We start from the raw sequence: 13,793 nt of genomic DNA, 5'->3' as shown, positions 1-13,793 counted from the left end.
AGCTTTTAATATTTGCTATTAAAAAAAACATTGAAATTCACTGAAAAAACCATAGGTTATAGACCATATATAGTTAGGAATTAGCAATTACAAAACCTTGAAAATTCACTGAAAAAACCATAGGTTATAGTCCATATATAGTTAGGAATTAGCATTTATAAAACCTTATTTTACTCACACAAAACCATTGAAATTCGCATATATAGTTAGTTGCACTAACTATATATTTCGCGCACCCGCAATCCACTGCTGATGACGTCACATATTACATCATTCATGACATGGTCAGTGACATCACTGATGACATCACTGATGACATCTCAAATGACATCACTGATGACATCACTGATGACATCTCAAATGACATCACTGATGACATCACTGAAAACAACATCCAGTGATTTTATGTTTCTGTAAAGTTTAAATATGTCTTACATATTGAAGAATGAGTGGATGTAGAAGTGTCTGGGTGAAGGATTTAGTAGGTGCATGACTGACTGTATGAGTGAGTGATTGAATATGTTTCACTGAGTGCATGGGTTAGTGACTAAACTGTCTTAATTTGTGCATCATTATGACTGTTGTTCTGTAAACTGCTGCATGTGTTGATCAGTAGCTATATGAGTAACTATATGGGTTATTGATTAGTTGCCCAAGTATTTGTATGGGAGACTGAGTGTGTGTGTTGGTGGTTGAGAGGTGTATGACTCTGTGCATACATGTGTGAGCAGTTGATTCACTAGATGTATGGGTTCAAAAGTGCATGTGGAAACAGCTGTATGGGTGGTTGACTGTGTGCATGAGTGTATTGGTAAGTGAATGGATATCTCAGTGCTACATGTCAAAGTAAAGACATATGTAAAACACAGTATATGTGAGAGTTGACATATATAAATAACTGTGCATAAGAGCCAGTGAATGTGTGAGTGGCTGTATGGATCATTATGAAATTGTATCAGGGATTGTATAAGAGAGTAAATATATGTTAGTATCTGTTTGAATAAGTAAGGTGTGTATAACTGTATAGTTGAGGAAATGGAGGTGTGATTGATTCTTTGCATGACTGACTAGGTGTGTGAGTAACTCCATGGATAAGTGACAGAGTGTGAGTGTCTGTTTATACTGAGTGTATATAAGGTTATATTAGAGTCTGAAGAAGTTCATCGTATTATCACATGAATGTTGTCATCAGTGATGTGATCAGTCATGTCAAATGAGATGTCATCAGTGATGTCATCAGTGATGTCATTTGAGATGTCATCAGTGATGGGAAGCAGCTCCCCCATCTGGGGAGAGAACACCCCTGCGCACAACTGTAAACAGGACCCAATGGTCTTATTCCATAGTCATAGGGTAATGATGATGTTGAAACGTGGATGGAAAATAACCATCTTTCACAATTTATTTTTGCTTGTAAATATGGTTATCATCATGAGCTTCACGATATATTGATACATATGTTTAACACATATCCCGATGCATTTCGGGCAAGGCCCTTCGTCAGGGGATCAATCTACAGAAAAAATCAAAAAACCACATTATAATCGCTTGGAGATCAGTGCTAACAAAAACAGTACGAAAAACGGCAAAAATATTCTAAATAAACGTGGTACATGCAACAAAAGTAACGCGGATAACCGCCTTTTCCGTGATCCATATAAAGTATAGAGTGTTTGTGATCACAGAAAAAGTGCGAGCAGGGTCAAAGGAACGGCGTGTTGAGTCGGGTAATGTCCCCTTACGTTAAAAACCCATAGAGAGCAAAGCAAGTAACGTATGTGAAAATGGCTCGTGAAACTAAAGGAGTCTATCAAGCATAATACAACCCCAGTGAGGGTACTTACATGTGTACCGCTGTGTTTGGACTCAGCCGAGTTCCAAAAAACGATCAACCACTGTGTCTAAAAGGATAGACATAAAAGAAGGTACCGGGTGACTAAACACAAGGGAAGGACATGCATGAAAGAGATAGAGAAATGTGTGTGGATTTTAGACGCCATGATGGAAAATGTGAATGTGTGAGACCCAAGTGGTAATAGACTAAAACAGGATCCAGTAAGGTTAGAAATGGAAACAATATAATTATAAATAACAAAGAAATTCAATGCGATCATTAAGTCCGTTAGGGACCATCGTGGATAAATAACGGATCCAATAGTTCTCACGCTTGAGAAGCGTGTTCTTGTTGTTAGGTGTCTGCTGAACTTGTTCCAAGATTTGAAACTTGAGTTGTGCCACTGTGTGTCTGTTCTCCATGAAGTGGGTGGCAATGGTGGATTTGAGATTCTTTGTGCGAATGTTACTTTTATGTTCAAGGATCCTTATGCGGATCTTCCTTTCGGTGTGACCTACATAACATTTGCCACACGGGCATTTCAGGACGTATATAACATTCATACTGTTGCAGGTGGCATTAACTTTTAAACTTATGGAATGACCCTTCATGGGATGGTGGATGGTGTTGCCAAGGATACAGTTGTTGCAGTTACTGCAATTATAACATGGTTTAAGACCAGTGTAGGTGATGTTAGTAGTAGTTTCACGTGGTTGACTCAGAATTTCCTTTAAGTTTTTTCCACGGGTGAAAGCAAATATGGGAGGTTGGTCGAATAGTCCTTTAAAGTCAGGTTCTAGAGTAAGGATGGCCCAGTGTTTTCGGATTATTTGTTGGAAGCGGTTAGATGCTTTTGAATATTTTGAGACCACCACCATGCGGTCTGAAGGAATCTTGGTTTTGGGTTGTAATAGTGATGCCCGCGGGCATTTCTCACTTCTTAGTGTGGCTAAATCCAAGATAGGAGTGGGGTATCCACGTGCTTTCAATCTTTCCAACAAGGATTTGATTTGTGTTTTGCATTCATCTTGTTTGGAAACAATCCTTTTAACTCTAAGAATCTGAGCATAAGGTAAATTGTTCTTAAGACCCATGCGATGAAAACTCTGGTAGTGTAAGGTAGTGTTTCTATCTGTAGGTTTTCTGTAAATGGTGGTAGACCATTCTCCGATTTCTCTCAGGATTTTAACGTCCAAATAATGGACGCATTGTTCACTGTGTTCCCAGGTAAATTGTATCCGTTGGTTGATGGTATTCCAAGAGGATAAAAAGGCAGTAAGACTTTCAGTTGTACCTTCCCACAATATAAATATATCGTCAATATAACGTAAGTACAATCTACCATGATCATGCCAGCTGTTCTGATGTAAGATGTTGGATGTTTCAAAGATTCTCATGTAGATATTGGCGTAGCAAGGAGCTGCCGAATTTCCCATGGCCGTCCCGTTGAGTTGTAAGACCCATTTGTCAACAAGATGAATGCAAAACACAAATCAAATCCTTGTTGGAAAGATTGAAAGCACGTGGATACCCCACTCCTATCTTGGATTTAGCCACACTAAGAAGTGAGAAATGCCCGCGGGCATCACTATTACAACCCAAAACCAAGATTCCTTCAGACCGCATGGTGGTGGTCTCAAAATATTCAAAAGCATCTAACCGCTTCCAACAAATAATCCGAAAACACTGGGCCATCCTTACTCTAGAACCTGACTTTAAAGGACTATTCGACCAACCTCCCATATTTGCTTTCACCCGTGGAAAAAACTTAAAGGAAATTCTGAGTCAACCACGTGAAACTACTACTAACATCACCTACACTGGTCTTAAACCATGTTATAATTGCAGTAACTGCAACAACTGTATCCTTGGCAACACCATCCACCATCCCATGAAGGGTCATTCCATAAGTTTAAAAGTTAATGCCACCTGCAACAGTATGAATGTTATATACGTCCTGAAATGCCCGTGTGGCAAATGTTATGTAGGTCACACCGAAAGGAAGATCCGCATAAGGATCCTTGAACATAAAAGTAACATTCGCACAAAGAATCTCAAATCCACCATTGCCACCCACTTCATGGAGAACAGACACACAGTGGCACAACTCAAGTTTCAAATCTTGGAACAAGTTCAGCAGACACCTAACAACAAGAACACGCTTCTCAAGCGTGAGAACTATTGGATCCGTTATTTATCCACGATGGTCCCTAACGGACTTAATGATCGCATTGAATTTCTTTGTTATTTATAATTATATTGTTTCCATTTCTAACCTTACTGGATCCTGTTTTAGTCTATTACCACTTGGGTCTCACACATTCACATTTTCCATCATGGCGTCTAAAATCCACACACATTTCTCTATCTCTTTCATGCATGTCCTTCCCTTGTGTTTAGTCACCCGGTACCTTCTTTTATGTCTATCCTTTTAGACACAGTGGTTGATCGTTTTTTGGAACTCGGCTGAGTCCAAACACAGCGGTACACATGTAAGTACCCTCACTGGGGTTGTATTATGCTTGATAGACTCCTTTAGTTTCACGAGCCATTTTCACATACGTTACTTGCTTTGCTCTCTATGGGTTTTTAACGTAAGGGGACATTACCCGACTCAACACGCCGTTCCTTTGACCCTGCTCGCACTTTTTCTGTGATCACAAACACTCTATACTTTATATGGATCACGGAAAAGGCGGTTATCCGCGTTACTTTTGTTGCATGTACCACGTTTATTTAGAATATTTTTGCCGTTTTTCGTACTGTTTTTGTTAGCACTGATCTCCAAGCGATTATAATGTGGTTTTTTGATTTTTTCTGTAGATTGATCCCCTGACGAAGGGCCTTGCCCGAAATGCATCGGGATATGTGTTAAACATATGTATCAATATATCGTGAAGCTCATGATGATAACCATATTTACAAGCAAAAATAAATTGTGAAAGATGGTTATTTTCCATCCACGTTTCAACATCATCATTACCCTATGACTATGGAATAAGACCATTGGGTCCTGTTTACAGTTGTGCGCAGGGGTGTTCTCTCCCCAGATGGGGGAGCTGCTTCTTTTCATGTTCGAATCCACCGCTCTGGCCAGACGGTGATTATCCCCAGCTGCACGCTTCAACTCTGAAAAACATTATTATATCAGATTATACTTTGCTGTGCGAGCTCCTCATTTCTTTGAGATGTCATCAGTGATGTCATCAGTGATGTCACTGACCATGTCATGAATGATGTAATATGTGACGTCATCAGCAGTGGATTGCGGGTGCGCGAAATATATAGTTAGTGCAACTAACTATATATGCGAATTTCAATGGTTTTGTGTGAGTAAAATAAGGTTTTATAAATGCTAATTCCTAACTATATATGGTCTATAACCTATGGTTTTTTCTGTGAATATATATATGTATATATATATATATATATATATATATATACACATATAAATATATATATATATATATGCAAAAAAGAAGGAGAGAACTCTGGGTAGGTCTCAGTTTAGGTGGAAAGCAGCTCCTGTTAGAGCACTCTCAACACCAGTGACACTCTAGATCTGCTCACCTCAAATGTCTGTTTTTCTATCAAAGTTTTTAAGCATAGAATTAGACAGTGCTATCCATGCCGAGATAGAAAATGACAAAGTCTTTCGCCATTTAAACAGCAAAGTCTTTAAGCATAGGACTAGTACAGTGCAGTCCTTGCCGAGCTGTCAAATAACGAAAGCCATTTATCACTCCAGGCACAATATTACAGCTTTGAATTGGTAAAATACCAACTCAAGCCAACCTGAAATGAATAAAAGCAACCCCTGACACAGTGTTTCGCTCTAATTAGAGCTCTTCAGAGAGGTATAGCTTTGTCCAGACACAAGGGAGCTCCCAGTATTAAGTCAAAACAAAACCCTTTCAGGCATAGAGTGACGCATAAATTATGCAAAAAAGAAGGAGAGAACTCTGGGTAGGTCTCAGTTTAGGTGGAAAGCAGCTCCTGTTAGAGCACTCTCAACACCAGCGACACTCTAGATCTGCTCACCTCAAATGTCTGTTTTTCTATCAAAGTTTTTAAGCATAGAATTAGACAGTGCTATCCATGCCGAGATAGAAAATGACAAAGTCTTTCGCCATTTAAACAGCAAAGTCTTTAAGCATAGGACTAGTACAGTGCAGTCCTTGCCGAGCTGTCAAATAACAAAAGCCATTTATCACTCCAGGCACAATATTACAGCTTTGAATTGGTAAAATACCAACTCAAGCCAACCTGAACTGAATAAAAGCAACCCCTGACACAGTGTTTCGCTCTAATTAGAGCTCTTCAGAGAGGTATAGCTTTGTCCAGACACAAGGGAGCTCCCAGTATTAAGTCAAAACAAAACCCTTTCAGGCATAGAGTGACGCATAAATTATGCAAAAAAGAAGGAGAGAACTCTGGGTAGGTCTCAGTTTAGGTGGAAAGCAGCTCCTGTTAGAGCACTCTCAACACCAGCGACACTCTAGATCTGCTCACCTCAAATGTCTGTTTTTCTATCAAAGTTTTTAAGCATAGAATTAGACAGTGCTATCCATGCCGAGATAGAAAATGACAAAGTCTTTCGCCATTTAAACAGCAAAGTCTTTAAGCATAGGACTAGTACAGTGCAGTCCTTGCCGAGCTGTCAAATAACAAAAGCCATTTATCACTCCAGGCACAATATTACAGCTTTGAATTGGTAAAATACCAACTCAAGCCAACCTGAAATGAATAAAAGCAACCCCTGACACAGTGTTTCGCTCTAATTGGAGCTCTTCAGAGAGGTATAGCTTTGTCCAGACACAAGGGAGCTCCCAGTATTAAGTCAAAACAAAACCCTTTCAGGCATAGAGTGACGCATAAATTATGCAAAAAAGAAGGAGAGAACTCTGGGTAGGTCTCAGTTTAGGTGGAAAGCAGCTCCTGTTAGAGCACTCTCAACACCAGCGACACTCTAGATCTGCTCACCTCAAATGTCTGTTTTTCTATCAAAGTTTTTAAGCATAGAATTAGACAGTGCTATCAATGCCGAGATAGAAAATGACAAAGTCTTTCGCCATTTAAACAGCAAAGTCTTTAAGCATAGGACTAGTACAGTGCAGTCCTTGCCGAGCTGTCAAATAACAAAAGCCATTTATCACTCCAGGCACAATATTACAGCTTTGAATTGGTAAAATACCAACTCAAGCCAACCTGAAATGAATAAAAGCAACCCCTGACACAGTGTTTCGCTCTAATTAGAGCTCTTCAGAGAGGTATAGCTTTGTCCAGACACAAGGGAGCTCCCAGTATTAAGTCAAAACAAAACCCTTTCAGGCATAGAGTGACGCATAAATTATGCAAAAAAGAAGGAGAGAACTCTGGGTAGGTCTCAGTTTAGGTGGAAAGCAGCTCCTGTTAGAGCACTCTCAACACCAGCGACACTCTAGATCTGCTCACCTCAAATGTCTGTTTTTCTATCAAAGTTTTTAAGCATAGAATTAGACAGTGCTATCCATGCCGAGATAGAAAATGACAAAGTCTTTCGCCATTTAAACAGCAAAGTCTTTAAGCATAGGACTAGTACAGTGCAGTCCTTGCCGAGCTGTCAAATAACAAAAGCCATTTATCACTCCAGGCACAATATTACAGCTTTGAATTGGTAAAATACCAACTCAAGCCAACCTGAAATGAATAAAAGCAACCCCTGACACAGTGTTTCGCTCTAATTAGAGCTCTTCAGAGAGGTATAGCTTTGTCCAGACACAAGGGAGCTCCCAGTATTAAGTCAAAACAAAACCCTTTCAGGCATAGAGTGACGCATAAATTATGCAAAAAAGAAGGAGAGAACTCTGGGTAGGTCTCAGTTTAGGTGGAAAGCAGCTCCTGTTAGAGCACTCTCAACACCAGCGACACTCTAGATCTGCTCACCTCAAATGTCTGTTTTTCTATCAAAGTTTTTAAGCATAGAATTAGACAGTGCTATCCATGCCAGATAGAAAATGACAAAGTCTTTCGCCATTTAAACAGCAAAGTCTTTAAGCATAGGACTAGTACAGTGCAGTCCTTGCCGAGCTGTCAAATAACAAAAGCCATTTATCACTCCAGGCACAATATTACAGCTTTGAATTGGTAAAATACCAACTCAAGCCAACCTGAAATGAATAAAAGCAACCCCTGACACAGTGTTTCGCTCTAATTAGAGCTCTTCAGAGAGGTATAGCTTTGTCCAGACACAAGGGAGCTCCCAGTATTAAGTCAAAACAAAACCCTTTCAGGCATAGAGTGACGCATAAATTATGCAAAAAAGAAGGAGAGAACTCTGGGTAGGTCTCAGTTTAGGTGGAAAGCAGCTCCTGTTAGAGCACTCTCAACGCCAGCGACACTCTAGATCTGCTCACCTCAAATGTCTGTTTTTCTATCAAAGTTTTTAAGCATAGAATTAGACAGTGCTATCCATGCCGAGATAGAAAATGACAAAGTCTTTCGCCATTTAAACAGCAAAGTCTTTAAGCATAGGACTAGTACAGTGCAGTCCTTGCCGAGCTGTCAAATAACAAAAGCCATTTATCACTCCAGGCACAATATTACAGCTTTGAATTGGTAAAATACCAACTCAAGCCAACCTGAAATGAATAAAAGCAACCCCTGACACAGTGTTTCGCTCTAATTAGAGCTCTTCAGAGAGGTATAGCTTTGTCCAGACACAAGGGAGCTCCCAGTATTAAGTCAAAACAAAACCCTTTCAGGCATAGAGTGACGCATAAATTATGCAAAAAAGAAGGAGAGAACTCTGGGTAGGTCTCAGTTTAGGTGGAAAGCAGCTCCTGTTAGAGCACTCTCAACACCAGCGACACTCTAGATCTGCTCACCTCAAATGTCTGTTTTTCTATCAAAGTTTTTAAGCATAGAATTAGACAGTGCTATCCATGCCGAGATAGAAAATGACAAAGTCTTTCGCCATTTAAACAGCAAAGTCTTTAAGCATAGGACTAGTACAGTGCAGTCCTTGCCGAGCTGTCAAATAACAAAAGCCATTTATCACTCCAGGCACAATATTACAGCTTTGAATTGGTAAAATACCAACTCAAGCCAACCTGAAATGAATAAAAGCAACCCCTGACACAGTGTTTCGCTCTAATTAGAGCTCTTCAGAGAGGTATAGCTTTGTCCAGACACAAGGGAGCTCCCAGTATTAAGTCAAAACAAAACCCTTTCAGGCATAGAGTGACGCATAAATTATGCAAAAAAGAAGGAGAGAACTCTGGGTAGGTCTCAGTTTAGGTGGAAAGCAGCTCCTGTTAGAGCACTCTCAACACCAGCGACACTCTAGATCTGCTCACCTCAAATGTCTGTTTTTCTATCAAAGTTTTTAAGCATAGAATTAGACAGTGCTATCCATGCCGAGATAGAAAATGACAAAGTCTTTCGCCATTTAAACAGCAAAGTCTTTAAGCATAGGACTAGTACAGTGCAGTCCTTGCCGAGCTGTCAAATAACAAAAGCCATTTATCACTCCAGGCACAATATTACAGCTTTGAATTGGTAAAATACCAACTCAAGCCAACCTGAAATGAATAAAAGCAACCCCTGACACAGTGTTTCGCTCTAATTAGAGCTCTTCAGAGAGGTATAGCTTTGTCCAGACACAAGGGAGCTCCCAGTATTAAGTCAAAACAAAACCCTTTCAGGCATAGAGTGACGCATAAATTATGCAAAAAAGAAGGAGAGAACTCTGGGTAGGTCTCAGTTTAGGTGGAAAGCAGCTCCTGTTAGAGCACTCTCAACACCAGCGACACTCTAGATCTGCTCACCTCAAATGTCTGTTTTTCTATCAAAGTTTTTAAGCATAGAATTAGACAGTGCTATCCATGCCGAGATAGAAAATGACAAAGTCTTTCGCCATTTAAACAGCAAAGTCTTTAAGCATAGGACTAGTACAGTGCAGTCCTTGCCGAGCTGTCAAATAACAAAAGCCATTTATCACTCCAGGCACAATATTACAGCTTTGAATTGGTAAAATACCAACTCAAGCCAACCTGAAATGAATAAAAGCAACCCCTGACACAGTGTTTCGCTCTAATTAGAGCTCTTCAGAGAGGTATAGCTTTGTCCAGACACAAGGGAGCTCCCAGTATTAAGTCAAAACAAAACCCTTTCAGGCATAGAGTGACGCATAAATTATGCAAAAAAGAAGGAGAGAACTCTGGGTAGGTCTCAGTTTAGGTGGAAAGCAGCTCCTGTTAGAGCACTCTCAACACCAGCGACACTCTAGATCTGCTCACCTCAAATGTCTGTTTTTCTATCAAAGTTTTTAAGCATAGAATTAGACAGTGCTATCCATGCCGAGATAGAAAATGACAAAGTCTTTCGCCATTTAAACAGCAAAGTCTTTAAGCATAGGACTAGTACAGTGCAGTCCTTGCCGAGCTGTCAAATAACAAAAGCCATTTATCACTCCAGGCACAATATTACAGCTTTGAATTGGTAAAATACCAACTCAAGCCAACCTGAAATGAATAAAAGCAACCCCTGACACAGTGTTTCGCTCTAATTAGAGCTCTTCAGAGAGGTATAGCTTTGTCCAGACACAAGGGAGCTCCCAGTATTAAGTCAAAACAAAACCCTTTCAGGCATAGAGTGACGCATAAATTATGCAAAAAAGAAGGAGAGAACTCTGGGTAGGTCTCAGTTTAGGTGGAAAGCAGCTCCTGTTAGAGCACTCTCAACACCAGCGACACTCTAGATCTGCTCACCTCAAATGTCTGTTTTTCTATCAAAGTTTTTAAGCATAGAATTAGACAGTGCTATCCATGCCGAGATAGAAAATGACAAAGTCTTTCGCCATTTAAACAGCAAAGTCTTTAAGCATAGGACTAGTACAGTGCAGTCCTTGCCGAGCTGTCAAATAACAAAAGCCATTTATCACTCCAGGCACAATATTACAGCTTTGAATTGGTAAAATACCAACTCAAGCCAACCTGAAATGAATAAAAGCAACCCCTGACACAGTGTTTCGCTCTAATTAGAGCTCTTCAGAGAGGTATAGCTTTGTCCAGACACAAGGGAGCTCCCAGTATTAAGTCAAAACAAAACCCTTTCAGGCATAGAGTGACGCATAAATTATGCAAAAAAGAAGGAGAGAACTCTGGGTAGGTCTCAGTTTAGGTGGAAAGCAGCTCCTGTTAGAGCACTCTCAACACCAGCGACACTCTAGATCTGCTCACCTCAAATGTCTGTTTTTCTATCAAAGTTTTTAAGCATAGAATTAGACAGTGCTATCCATGCCGAGATAGAAAATGACAAAGTCTTTCGCCATTTAAACAGCAAAGTCTTTAAGCATAGGACTAGTACAGTGCAGTCCTTGCCGAGCTGTCAAATAACAAAAGCCATTTATCACTCCAGGCACAATATTACAGCTTTGAATTGGTAAAATACCAACTCAAGCCAACCTGAAATGAATAAAAGCAACCCCTGACACAGTGTTTCGCTCTAATTAGAGCTCTTCAGAGAGGTATAGCTTTGTCCAGACACAAGGGAGCTCCCAGTATTAAGTCAAAACAAAACCCTTTCAGGCATAGAGTGACGCATAAATTATGCAAAAAAGAAGGAGAGAACTCTGGGTAGGTCTCAGTTTAGGTGGAAAGCAGCTCCTGTTAGAGCACTCTCAACACCAGCGACACTCTAGATCTGCTCACCTCAAATGTCTGTTTTTCTATCAATGTTTTTAAGCATAGAATTAGACAGTGCTATCCATGCCGAGATAGAAAATGACAAAGTCTTTCGCCATTTAAACAGCAAAGTCTTTAAGCATAGGACTAGTACAGTGCAGTCCTTGCCGAGCTGTCAAATAACAAAAGCCATTTATCACTCCAGGCACAATATTACAGCTTTGAATTGGTAAAATACCAACTCAAGCCAACCTGAAATGAATAAAAGCAACCCCTGACACAGTGTTTCGCTCTAATTAGAGCTCTTCAGAGAGGTATAGCTTTGTCCAGACACAAGGGAGCTCCCAGTATTAAGTCAAAACAAAACCCTTTCAGGCATAGAGTGACGCATAAATTATGCAAAAAAGAAGGAGAGAACTCTGGGTAGGTCTCAGTTTAGGTGGAAAGCAGCTCCTGTTAGAGCACTCTCAACACCAGCGACACTCTAGATCTGCTCACCTCAAATGTCTGTTTTTCTATCAAAGTTTTTAAGCATAGAATTAGACAGTGCTATCCATGCCGAGATAGAAAATGACAAAGTCTTTCGCCATTTAAACAGCAAAGTCTTTAAGCATAGGACTAGTACAGTGCAGTCCTTGCCGAGCTGTCAAATAACAAAAGCCATTTATCACTCCAGGCACAATATTACAGCTTTGAATTGGTAAAATACCAACTCAAGCCAACCTGAAATGAATAAAAGCAACCCCTGACACAGTGTTTCGCTCTAATTAGAGCTCTTCAGAGAGGTATAGCTTTGTCCAGACACAAGGGAGCTCCCAGTATTAAGTCAAAACAAAACCCTTTCAGGCATAGAGTGACGCATAAATTATGCAAAAAAGAAGGAGAGAACTCTGGGTAGGTCTCAGTTTAGGTGGAAAGCAGCTCCTGTTAGAGCACTCTCCACATCAGCGACACTCTAGATCTGCTCACCTCAAATGTCTGTTTTTCTATCAATGTTTTTAAGCATAGAATTAGACAGTGCTATCCATGCCGAGATAGAAAATGACAAAGTCTTTCGCCATTTAAACAGCAAAGTCTTTAAGCATAGGACTAGTACAGTGCAGTCCTTGCCGAGCTGTCAAATAACAAAAGCCATTTATCACTCCAGGCACAATATTACAGCTTTGAATTGGTAAAATACCAACTCAAGCCAACCTGAAATGAATAAAAGCAACCCCTGACACAGTGTTTCGCTCTAATTAGAGCTCTTCAGAGAGGTATAGCTTTGTCCAGACACAAGGGAGCTCCCAGTATTAAGTCAAAACAAAACCCTTTCAGGCATAGAGTGACGCATAAATTATGCAAAAAAGAAGGAGAGAACTCTGGGTAGGTCTCAGTTTAGGTGGAAAGCAGCTCCTGTTAGAGCACTCTCAACACCAGCGACACTCTAGATCTGCTCACCTCAAATGTCTGTTTTTCTATCAAAGTTTTTAAGCATAGAATTAGACAGTGCTATCCATGCCGAGATAGAAAATGACAAAGTCTTTCGCCATTTAAACAGCAAAGTCTTTAAGCATAGGACTAGTACAGTGCAGTCCTTGCCGAGCTGTCAAATAACAAAAGCCATTTATCACTCCAGGCACAATATTACAGCTTTGAATTGGTAAAATACCAACTCAAGCCAACCTGAAATGAATAAAAGCAACCCCTGACACAGTGTTTCGCTCTAATTAGAGCTCTTCAGAGAGGTATAGCTTTGTCCAGACACAAGGGAGCTCCCAGTATTAAGTCAAAACAAAACCCTTTCAGGCATAGAGTGACGCATAAATTATGCAAAAAAGAAGGAGAGAACTCTGGGTAGGTCTCAGTTTAGGTGGAAAGCAGCTCCTGTTAGAGCACTCTCAACACCAGCGACACTCTAGATCTGCTCACCTCAAATGTCTGTTTTTCTATCAAAGTTTTTAAGCATAGAATTAGACAGTGCTATCCATGCCAGATAGAAAATGACAAAGTCTTTCGCCATTTAAACAGCAAAGTCTTTAAGCATAGGACTAGTACAGTGCAGTCCTTGCCGAGCTGTCAAATAACAAAAGCCATTTATCACTCCAGGCACAATATTACAGCTTTGAATTGGTAAAATACCAACTCAAGCCAACCTGAAATGAATAAAAGCAACCCCTGACACAGTGTGTCGCTCTAATTAGAGCTCTTCAGAGAGGTATAGCTTTGTCCAGACACAAGGGAGCTCCCAGTATTAAGTCAAAACAAAACCCTTTCAGGCATAGAGTGACGCATAAATTATGCAAAAAAGGAGA

Source organism: Lissotriton helveticus, chromosome 7 (genome assembly GCF_964261635.1).
Source record: "Lissotriton helveticus chromosome 7, aLisHel1.1, whole genome shotgun sequence".
In the NCBI taxonomy this organism is placed as follows: Eukaryota; Metazoa; Chordata; class Amphibia; order Caudata; family Salamandridae; genus Lissotriton; species Lissotriton helveticus.
Note: the sequence above shows the minus strand (reverse complement) of the source record.